This window comes from Rhipicephalus sanguineus, chromosome 6 (genome assembly GCF_013339695.2).
Source record: "Rhipicephalus sanguineus isolate Rsan-2018 chromosome 6, BIME_Rsan_1.4, whole genome shotgun sequence".
Classification (NCBI taxonomy): domain Eukaryota; kingdom Metazoa; phylum Arthropoda; class Arachnida; order Ixodida; family Ixodidae; genus Rhipicephalus; species Rhipicephalus sanguineus.
The window spans coordinates 165,782,450-165,794,518 of record NC_051181.1 but is presented as its reverse complement, the minus strand read 5'-3'; the positions used below and the strand labels follow the sequence as shown (position 1 = coordinate 165,794,518).

The 12,069-nt window shown below is 50.6% G+C and overlaps 1 protein-coding gene across 2 annotated transcripts in view; it reads left to right on the top strand.

Annotated features, from left to right (window-relative positions):
• The window catches only part of LOC119396998 (unconventional myosin-VI), a 195,676-nt gene that overhangs the window by 67,978 nt on the left and 115,629 nt on the right, over nt 1-12,069 (top strand). The gene's annotated exons all lie outside the window — the stretch shown is intronic.

Here is a 12,069-nt window from a genome sequence, read left to right as displayed (position 1 = left end):
TTTTGGCTATGTTGATGAAGTACTAGAGGGGTGCTGCCAATAGATTTCTCCCTGTTCGCAAACAGTGTGACGTCACTGTGAGCGCCCCACCCATAAGTCCTGCCCTAGGAGCAGGTGCTGCTTGGCAAAAGAGTTCCACCGGCGGGATCTCTCTGCATAGCAGCGCTGCGCGTGTATGCGTTCCTTCAATAGAAGTTTCTGCAAACCGCTATTTTCTGAACTCACAGCTGCAAAAAGTAAGTCACTGCCTGTAATGCACAATTCTGTTATGTCGACATATAGTGATTTGCTCGTTGTGAATGATAATCATGAACAAATCTTATGCTCTTTGAAAGCGAACATACTTTTTCACGATGACTGGCGTTTGGAGAAATATTAGCATAGCATGGATGTGAATGTACTCAATTTCCGTCTCAACATCTACGCTGCAGTTTTAAACAATGTACAGCGTTAGCGGCAACATGGTTTTGAGCTACTGTGTGCGAGGTTACGGATTAGATTCTCACTCACAGCACAAAATCCTGATCGGAGATGAATGAATAAAAACATGGCTGATCCCTCCGACATAGGAATCGGTATAACACGAAAGTGAAACGTGCCTTCACAGAAGTAGTGCTTATTGTGTAGTGATATATGAGAGCTTGTACAATGTCTATTCGTGTTTGGCAGCTATAGCACCGTTTGACGTGGATGTACCCATGTTGACAGCATGTCTCTATCGCGACGACTAACGCCCATGATCGTGATTAAACCGTTGTGGTAGCTGACGGTGTGAACATATATTTGGACACAGCGAATCGTGAATCCCGCGTAAGGATGATATCAACAAGCTCATAATCAACACTGGTACCCGGTATGCACTTCTTCAAAGCGTCGTCAATTAAGGAGAGAAACGGCATGGCGTGCGCTTTCTAGTAATGGGTAGCCGACGCCTGTGCTCATGCATACATAACACACATTGCGCTTCAGCAACACGGGAGGTAGAGGTTCGTAGCCTGAGCCACAAACGCGTGCGTCCCGCTGGCCTCTGTCTCGCAGGCGCTGCTCTCGCTCCACCAAGGCACGACATTCGCCCGTCGAAATCGCGTCCTTTCTGCGACACATATTGCAGCAGTTTTGTTAGTCGGTGCTCTCGCAATTAAAGCAGTCGGCGGCGGAGAAATCCCGTTGGTGCACGCGGAAGCTGCACTACTCTGATGAGCCGACGCACGCTAACACGAAGCCAAAGGCAAAGAACCTAACTGCGTCAAGGGTGCCTCGGCGACGCCAGCGCGGCCAGTCTAGCTCTCTGGTATCGAGACGCTTTAGCCATGACCTCCGATATCGCATGCAATCTCGGAGTAAGCGCTAGTAAGTGTCGATCGTGAAGCATTACTTCTTTTCACATCTCACAGACGGCGGCACCGTCCCGCTCCGCCCGCCGCGAAAGAGAATGTGTGAAAGATATAAGGCGCGTTCGCGCCGTGTCTATCATCTCCCGAGTTAGCTTAGTCGGTAGCGCGTCGGGCGCTTGCTGTCGTGGCCGCAACGTCGTGGGTTCGATTCCCAGCGGGGGTAATGGTTTTTTTCTTTCTCACCCGTTGGCGTCCATTTTATCAACGTCATATCCGTGACGGATGTACTTGGTGGACCCCGGCATAAAACACTTTCGTGTTAAAAAAAGACGAAGAAGGAAACACTTGTTGGCGTGCGTTCGGTTGATGTTAAGAATCCCCGTGAAAATTAAGGTGAAGTTCTCCCCTACGGCGTTCCTCATAATCCAGTGAGCAGTCTTGCGATTTTAAACGCAATAATTTAATGATATAACTATCGATCCCTTGAGCGGTTATGTTGCTGTATCTTATACCTACAACGTGTTTGTGTACTTACTTCATTGCTTTAGACTTGATACACAAACTCAGAATGTGCATTTTCACTTCATAAAGATTGAGCCGTAAAGGTAAGTTAACAAGGATATGACAAACAAGAACCTCCACTGTTTCAATTGAGACGTACTAGATCTCCGATAAAACGCGATACGCGTACGGGCTTGTGTATTCGCCATGGCAAACCGTACATGCAGCTTTGGCAATGCTAAGACACGCTGGGAGTTGATGCGTAGACTCGCCTTTCAGTCCAGACATTATGCACATTTTTTTTTTCTGCACACAGCACAAACACTGAGATGTCCGCACTTGCAGATCATCACGTCAAGCTCATTTTTACCTTAACTAATGGGATGGACGCGTAACAACAACGCGTTGCAGGAGCTAATCGCAGAGGCCACGGTCATGATGCATTACTTCACTTTACTGCTCCCAGAGGGCGACATCACCCTGCCAACCAAGAGCACTGTGAGAGGAAAGTGTGAGATATAAAAGGCGCGTTTGTAAAACCTCCAGAGTGTGTGACCGTGGCGCAGTGGATAGCATGCCCGGCATCTGTTGTTGCGGATCGAGAGGTCATGCGTTCGACTCCCACTGATGGAACTTTTTGTTCTTTGCCATCTGATCATGTGCATTTTTTCAACGTCATTTCTGTGACGAAAATACTGCCACGCCCACTTCTTGTTTTATTTTGATGTTTTTTGGGTTTGACGAGCGAGGACGGTTATCAACGCTTGAGGCTTTCCGCGAAGCAGTGTTCGAGAAGCTTCTCGATTGTAGTAGATCGTTTTAAGATTTCGCGCCGCACGCGAATGTTCCAGCTTTATCGAGAGATAACACCGCCACCAGCAATATCGCTGGAAAGTTCGATAGCACCTGTATAAAAGCCGACACGCTTGACCGCTTGTCAGTTGATTGACGGTCGACGCTCTGTTCGCCGCTATCAATGTATTGCTGTAGTTTGACTTTCAGTTTCTCGGCCACAAGTTCGGCCATATAAAGAGTTTCATCTCGGACGTGCTGACTGCTGCCTTCTTCGACGTCACAACCACATGACATCTGGTGGAGGTGCTGTTCGTCCATGTTCCGGACGCCCCCGTCAAGCCGTGAACCAAGCCCGAGTCGCAAAGAAGACGTCGACGCCAAGGCCGAGCAAGCCGCAGGCAACAAGGTCTACCGCCAGAGCACGGGCCTCTACCTGAAAAGACCAGGCAAACAAAGACCCTGACCTCGACCACAGCGACGATGACAGACGTTGTGCCGCCCGCACCGATTCTTCTCCGGACGCCCAAGGAACCGCCAACCTTCCATGGATCGTCATTCAAAAACCTGGAAAGCTGGCTCGAAGCCTACTACCGAGTCGCCGTTTTCAGTGCCTGGACCAGCGAAGACAAGCTACGGCATGTCTACTTTGCCTTGCAAGACGCCGCTCGCATCTAGTTCGAGAACCAAGAGCGAACCCTGACAACGTGGGACACATTTCGCACCAGGTTCCTCACTACATTCACGAACGCCATCCGCAAGGAGAGGGCCGAAGCACTGCTTGAAACCCATTTGCAGCTGCCAAACGAAAATGTGGTGCTCTTCACAGAAGAGATGACCAGACTCTTCTGCCACGCCGACCCCGAAATGCCGGAAGACAAGAAAGTTCGCTTCCTCATGCGAGGAGCAAAGCAGGAGCTGTTCGCGGGTCTGATGCGGAACCCACCGAGTACTGTCCAGGAATTCATCTCCGAAGCGACGACGATTGAAAAGACGCTGGAGATGCGCACCCGACAATTCAATCGCCACTCGACGCCAGCTCACGCAGAAGTCCAATCATTCTGCTCCGACGACCTGCGTGAAACGATCCGAGTGATCGTGCGGGAGGAACTGCGAAAGCTTTTACCCCCGCTGCAGCATGAAGTGCATTCAATCGCCGACGTTGTCCGCGAGGAAGTCCGGCAATCCCTTGGAATTCCCGAAGCACCGCAGGCTCAGCCGCAAGCCATGAGCTATGCTGCTGCAGCCCGACGCAACGCCTCCCCTCCTCACCCGCGTCAAGACGCCATGCCGCCGCAGCAGTTCCGCTGCCACCACCACCGACGCCATACCGCCCGCCGACAGGACAAGGATGCGCCCCCCGAAAGACCGACGTTTGGCATGCACATGACAACTGCCCGCTCTGCTACCACTGCAGGGAGGCCGGCCACACGTACCGCCACTGCCAGTACCGACAGACACCGGAGCCAACTATTCCGTCGTCAGTGGGCCATTCGCCACCAAGCTGAAGAAAGTAAAGACCACTTGGAGTGGACCCGAAATCTGGACAGCTGGAGGCCACCTGATAACGCCGATTGGTGTCTGCACGGCGACAGTCACCATCAATAACCGGACTTATCCTGCGAGCTTCGTAATCCTACAAAACTGCTCCGGGGATGTGATACTCGGAATGGACTTCCTAACTGACCACGGTGCCGTTATCGACCTGAGGTCTGAGTCGATAACACTAACCTCGGACAAAGCGCTCACGCCCCATGCGACACCAGGGAACCATGCACTGAATGTGATAGAAGAGCAGGTGACCGTTCCGCTGCGCTCCAGCATCATTATTTCCGTTGGCACCGAAAAACCTGCGAACCTTGAAGGCATAATCGACGGCGATCAGCAACTACTCCTGAACCGTCAAATTTGCGTCGCAAGAGGTATCGCCGAGCTGTGTGACGATAAAGCAAAGGTAGTGCTGACAAACTTCAGCTTCGAATACAAGCACGTGAACAAGGGTATGACAGTCGCCTTCATTGAAGAAACTGTGGAAGCCAGCAATGCCTTCACCCTCACAGATTTAACCGAAGCTTCCGCGAAAGCGCCAGGGCCGGAACCTGCTTTTGACGTCAACCCAAGTCTTCTCCAGCGCAAGCAAGAACAGATCAAATCCCTGCTCCAACGATACAAGGACTGCTTCTCGTCGTCATCACGAATTCGGCAAAGTCCGGTGGCGAAACACCGAATTATAATGGAGGAAAGTGCGAGGCCCCTCCGTCAGGGCCCCTACAGAGTTTCGACTCGAGAGCGCAACGCAATAACGAAACAAGTCGACGAGATGCTACACGACAACATCCAGCCGTCCAAAAGTCCGTGGGCGTCACCCGTGGTGTTAGTGAAGAAGGAGGACGGGACACTGCGCTTCTGCGTTGATTATCGGCGCCTGAACAAAATCACGAAGAAGGACGTGTACCCCCTCCCACGGATAGACGACACCCTGGATCAACTTCACAATGCGACATACTTTTCGTCGATGGACCTCAAGACCGGCTATTGGTAGATCGAAGTAGACGAAAGAGACCGAGAGAAGACCGCTTTTATAACACCCGACAGCCTTTTTGAGTTCAACGTCATGCCTTTCGGTCTTTGCTCGGCACCTGCGACGTTCCAGCGCGTCATGGACACCGTGCTTGCCGGATTGAAGTGGCAAACATGCCTTGTGTATTTGGACGACGTCGTCATGTTTTCCTCGACCTTCGACGAGCATCTCCAGCGGCTTGAGGCAGTACTTCAAGCAATCAAGACCTCTGGACTGACCTTGAAGCCTGAAAAGTGCCGCTTCGCATACGAGGAGCTCTTGTTCTTGGGTCACGTGATCAGCAAGGATGGTGTTCACCCAGACCCGCGGAAAACAGCTGCCATCGCTGCCTTCCAGCCGCCCACTGACAAGAAGGCCGTACGCCGTTTTCTCGGCTTGTGCGCCTATTACAGACGTTTCGTCAAGGAGTTTTCATGGATCGCCGAGCCACTGATGCAACTCGTGAAGGCCGACGTCGAATTCAGGTGGGAAACGTCGCAAGTTCAAGCATTTCAAGAACTTAAACGACGCCTGCAGACGCCACCCATACTTGCGCATTTCGATGATTGCGCCGATACGGAAATACACACCGACGCAAGCAGCGTAGGACTCGGTGCCGTCCTTGTGCAAAAGACTGACGGGCTTGAAAGGGTTATCAGTTATGCTAGCCGGTCACTATCCAAGGCACAAGCCAACTATTCCACAACAGGAAAGGAATGCCTTGCCATCATCTGGGCTCCGTCAAAGTTTCGCCCCTACCTCTATGGCAGGCCCTTCAAAGTTGTCAGTGACCATCACGCCTTATGTTGGCTAGCAAACTTGAAGGACCCTTCAGGTCGTCTCGCACGATGGAGTCTGAGGTTTCAAGAATTCGATATTACCATCGTGTACAAGTCCGGACGAAAACACTCTGACGCCGACTGCCTGTCCCGTGCCGCTGTCGACGCGCCGCCGCAAGAGGACGACGACGACTGCTTCCTCGGAACTACAAGTGCCGACGACTTCGCCGAAAGGCAACAAGCCGACGTGGAACTGGGAGGCCTTATGGAGTACCTCGTGTGCAAGACCGCCGTTGTTCCGAAGGTATTCAAGCGAGCACTGCCGTTGTTTTTCTTACGGAACGGCGTTCTCATGAAGAAGAACTTTTCGGCACTTCGAACCGACTGCCTTCTTGTCGTGCCCTCATCATTGCGACCAGAAGTCCTCCAGGCCCTACACGACGACCCGACGGCTGGACACCTCGGTGTTTCCCACACGCTCGCCAGAATACAGGAAAAATACTACTGGCCACGCCTTGCTGCCGACGTCGCCCACTACGTTAAGACTTGCCGATATTGCCAGCGACAGAAGACACCGCCAACTAGGCCCGCGGGACTTCTGCAGCCAATTGAACCACCTCACCGGCCGTTCCAGCAAATCGGGATGGACCTACTGGGGCCGTTCCCAACGTCGGCTTCCGGCAACAAGTGGATTGTCGTAGCAACTGACTACCTCACCCGCTACGCCGAGACGAAGGCCTTGCCCAAAGGCAGTGCCGCCGAGGTAGCCAAGTTCTTCGTGGAGAACATCGTCTTGCGTCATGGTGCCCCAGAGGTCCTCATCACAGACAGAGGTACCGCCTTTACTGCGGACCTAACTCAGGCGATCTTAAAATACAGCTAGACGAGCCACCGCCGCACTACCGCCTACCACCTACCACCCGCAGACCTATGGCCTCACCGAGCGTCTAAATAAGACCATCGCCGACATGCTGGCCATGTACGTTGACGTTGAGCACAAGACGTGGGACGCCATCCTTCCATACGTGACCTTCGCTTACAACACGGCCGTCCAAAAAACGACGCAGATGATGCCATACAAGTTGGTCTACAGAAGGAGCCCGGCAACGATGCTCGATGCCATGCTACCGAACGTCACCGACGAAGAAAACCTCGACGCCGCCGCTTACTTAAAACGTGCCGAGGAAGCTCGACAGCTCGCCTTCCTGCGCATCAAGAACCAGCAGCACACCGACAGCCGTCACTACAATCTTCGACAACGCTTCGTGGAATACCAGCCCGGCGATCGTGTCTGGGTCTGGACGCCGATACGCCGACGTGGGCTTAGCGAAAAACTCCTTCGGCGATACTTCGGACCATACAAGGTTCTTCGACGTCTCGGCGCTCTTGACTATGAGGTCATCCCGGACGGCATTACGAACTCCCAGCGACGAACTCCCTGAAGTCGTCCATGTCGTGCACCTTAAGCGGTTTTTTGCATGTTAGCGAACCTGGGGACTCTACTTTTACCTTTGTTATTGTAATTTATTTATGTATGCACTTGTTTTTTGGGGCGAAGCTCCTTAAGCCGTGGGTCGTGCGTCCCCGATGTATGTAGTAGCCACCTCTCGTTTAGTTCGTGGAGTGTCTGCTAGATGGCGGTACTTGTATATGATGAAAACACTGCTCAAGGCCGGCTAGATAACTGAGGACAACGAAGTGGGAAGCTCGAGCAGCAACCACGATTTCTCTGAGGAGACGACACTCGGGTCTTTGGTTCTTCGGACGTGTTCAAGGCCGGCTAGATAACTGAGGACGACGAAGTGGGAAGCTCGAGCAGCAACCACGATTTCTCTGAGGAATACGATGCTCGGGTTTTCGGTTCTTCGGACTTCACGCCTGATGCTCACCACCCGTTCACGATGCGGTTCTGCCAGTCCGATCCCACAACCCGTTCCTGCAATGGATACTCCTGTCCACCGCTACAGTCGCCGACTGCGAGGCCTTAGTCCCGAGGCCATCCCTCTGGAACTTCTCCAGCCAAGCCCTACATTAGGAGAAATGGCCACCGCCGGCGCTTCACAGGGTACTGTTGAGCAGCCGATGCGAGATGCGAGATGTTATAAAACTATACTTGTAGTATGATGAAATATGATGAAAAGATGTGATGTTATGAAAATATGAATGATGTCATATGGCACCTGCCATTGGACGCCCGCGAGCATAAAAGGCACTCGCTCTTGGTGCGCACTCGGAGTTGTCGGATGGATAAGGCTGCTGCGGAGCGGCGAGCGCGCAAGGCGGGGGCTGCTCGGCGCCGCCACCAAGATCCTGCCGGTCGAGAACGAGAGGCCCAGGCAGCACGGCAGCAGCGCCAAGATCCTGCCGTATGTGAAAGAGAGGCCGAAGCGTGTCGTCAGACTTTAGTGGGGCGAATTACTCGTATTGACGGTTTACCGATGATGCCCTCCGGAGCTTCACCCCACTCAAAGCATCGGGACGATGCTTTTTCAGAGGGGGCAATGCCACGCCCACTTCTTGTTTTATTTTGATGTTTTTTGGGTTTGACGAGCGAGGACGGTTATCAACGCTTGAGGCTTTCCGCGAAGCAGTGTTCGAGAAGCTTCTCGATTGTAGTAGATCGTTTTAAGATTTCGCGCCGCACGCGAATGTTCCAGCTTTATCGAGAGATAACGCCGCCACCTAGCGATATCGCTGGGAAATTCGATAGCGCCTGTATAAAAGCCGACGCGCTTGACCGCTTGTCAATTGATCGACGGTTGACGCTCTGTTCACCGCTATCAGTGTATTGCTGTAGTTTGACTTTCAGTTCCTCGGCCACAAGTTCGGCCAAATAAAGAGTTTCATCTCGGACGTGCTGACTGCTGCCTTCTTCGATGTCACGACCACGTGACAATACGTCACTGATGTCTTGGTAGACCCTGGCATAAAACACTTTCGTGTTAAAGAAAAAGTTCTTGCTTCGTGTCACGCTTTAAGTTCGTACCGCATATGGAGAGCGCTTGTCTGAACATTCCGTGGTGTCAGTGTCGTTCGGTCTTTGTTTTCGACACCGTGCGCACGTGTGTGATGTCACTGCACATGCATGGAGCAGCCCCTGTCGATGTGCAGCTTCATGATTTTCTTTCATTTTCTTTTTCTAAATGCGAAGCATTTCCTAGCAAACCCAAGGCACTAGCAAACCCAAGCTAGCTAGCTAGCTAGCTTGGGTTTGCTAGTGCCTTGGGTTTGCTAGGAAATTCTTCGATAGCTAGCTAGCTAGCTATAGATAGATAGCTAGATAGATAGCTAGCTAGCTAGCTAGCTATCTACACCTTAACTTGGTGTAGACCAAAATTGGCATGGGAGGGTAAGAGGATTTGACAAATATGACTGTCTGGATCATGACATGAATAACGTGAAAATTCTGCCGCGTATGTCGTCAAACCCGTGGTACATACCCGTTTACTGCGAGCAGGGGTGTACGGGTATACGCCACAGGTGATTGACAGTTTATATCCACCCAGGAACGGCGTGAGCAGACATTGGTAATTTAAATGCGAGAGCATTAAGAAAAACCGACATTGGCAGTGTTGACCGGACGAATGAAAAGAATAAAAATTAGGATCCCAGTAGGAATCAAACCCAAATATTATGTGTGGCAGTCAGGTATTCTACCACAGAGCTACGCCAGGTCTAAAAACTGCTTTGGAAAAACAACCAATGCAGGCATGATGTCGGTGCAATGTCAATTGTGCTTGTGGTGCTGCTTATCTTATCTTATACCAAAGCAATAAACACTACATATGTACTCTTGCGACACAGGCATCAGGTCAGGTTAACGTCTGTGGTTCCAGTGTTGGCTCCGCTTTTGTAGCAGTCTAATGAACATTACATTTGTATTCCTATGATTCACCCAGCTATATTCAAGCGTTGCTCGACCCCAAGAGGAATACGCTAACGAAAGTTACCTATGATATTCGCATCATCGCACTGTAATGTGCACTTCGTTTCGATAATACTGATGTATGTGCTGTAACGCGAGTGCTGACATTGCGTCAGACGATAAGTTACCCTTTAAACGCCAGTGTTGTCGACGTGCCTGGTAAGCCCACGATGTGCCCACAGCTACTACACTTACGAAAACACATCGATTCGCCTGCGCTTGGCTCAAAGCCAAAAAAATGCAGCATAAAACTACTCGTTGACTGCTTCGCATGAAACCGATTCCCACAAAGTCTTTTCTGAGGACTGTGCTGTCACTACCGAGATGTCAGATTAGGCGCTCGTGGAAACTGTCCGAGACGACGAGGGATCTTTGGAAGTCGACTCGTCACATGCGTTGTCATCTTGCACCACACCGTGGGTTCGCTAGACCGTGGCCTCCGTGATTAACTCTGGCAATGCGCCATGCAACGCTATGGCGCATTGTCATGTCACTAACTGTCTCAAATAAAGCCGATTGCCTGCCTACGAAACAGCCAAACGAGCCAAACTGTGCGCACCAAAAATCGCATGCTTACTGAGGGAAAAAAAAGCAAACCAAGATAGTCTGGCCTTGGTCTATCATTACCGAACACTTCTTAAGCTCACTTTCGCTGCAGTACACTGCTGTCATGTGGGAAAGTGTCATAAGAATGGAAAGGGGCTACAAGCTGTCGTTGGACACAACACGTTTCATCCCTTATTTCATGTGCGCGCATTGTATAATAACGAGCACCAGTATGATCGCTGATGTCTGAAAACTTCACCGGCAATCATGCAGAGCTGTCTATGATTTGTCTGCAGCACTGGAAAACAATAAACATCACAATGCTAGTTGGTACGTTGCCTTGAATTATGTTTATGAGAACTTCTAATAATTCAAACTTCTGATAATTCAGACAAAATCCTGAGGTCCCCTCGAGTTTGAATTATTGAGACCGTACCGTATGTGAGTGCTTCTACAAAGAATAAAAATAGCATCGATTTATTGAACAGTGCAGAAATCGCGAAGCAGTTCAGTATAGCCAGAATTCAGTATATAAAATTGTGAGATGGGAGGGAGTGAAGAGTGCGCATGTGTTGGGTGCGGGTCCCGGAGGCTGTGTGTAGTTGCCGGGAGAGGAACTAGATGGCGCGAGTGTCAAGTGAACACTGAGAGGATGCACAGGAAAACGGGAGAAGAGAGCCAGAGAGACACAAGCAGTCGGACATGTGATGTGGTTGAATAAAGGGTTGTGTGGTGAACATGGTTGCCGATCGTCGAGTGTGACAAAATCTTGTGCACGTCAATCAATGAACCATTTGTGGTGCAGTGAATACTCCCTTGAAGCTTCAAACAAAGTATTTATTCCTTTGGATGAAGGAACTGCAGTAGCATAGCCTGCCTCTTGTTGGCAACCAGATGCCGCATGGCTATAACGGCATTCATGCATCCGCATATTTGATGGAGTGAAATAGCTAGCTATACGTCTCGCAATAACAACTGTCTCTTCTAACTGGAAGTAGATACCACCACACAAAAATAAACCCATAAGGCACCTCAGTGTGTGCGCACAGATGTCTACAACTTTCGAGACATGACGCAGTCAACAGGAACGAGTTCGCCATGCAACATACGGAATCACACTTCACAAGACACTGAAAAAGGCAACAAAAAGTAAGCATCAAATGTTGTTTCTTGTAAACGTACCATCGCTCATGACTGAACGGGCTTTAAGAGATAATGTTTGGCAGAATGACAACCGAAACTGAAGTCCCCAAGCGCCTATGCAAGTCCCCATCAGTGCCTCAACTGCATTGCATTGTCAAACTAGTGAAGCCATCACCCTTTGCTATGCTACACAGCCTAGTGCACAGCAGTTGGGAACGCCCACCACCACCATCTTCAAGGGTGTTGCGGGAAAACCTGCTTGCTGCCACAGAAGCACACATGCTCTGGGGTGGTGGAGTATAATGTATCCATTTTACATTCAACAATGTTCGAAATAAAAGGTTAAAAATGCATGCGATTTTCGAAGTTATACGGAACAAGTTCAATATATCAAGGTTTGACTTTACTTCAATAATAGTGCATCCTGACTGAAGACATTTAAATTGATGTCATCATCCTTGAATTTGTGCCAAATGCCCTTGACATTTT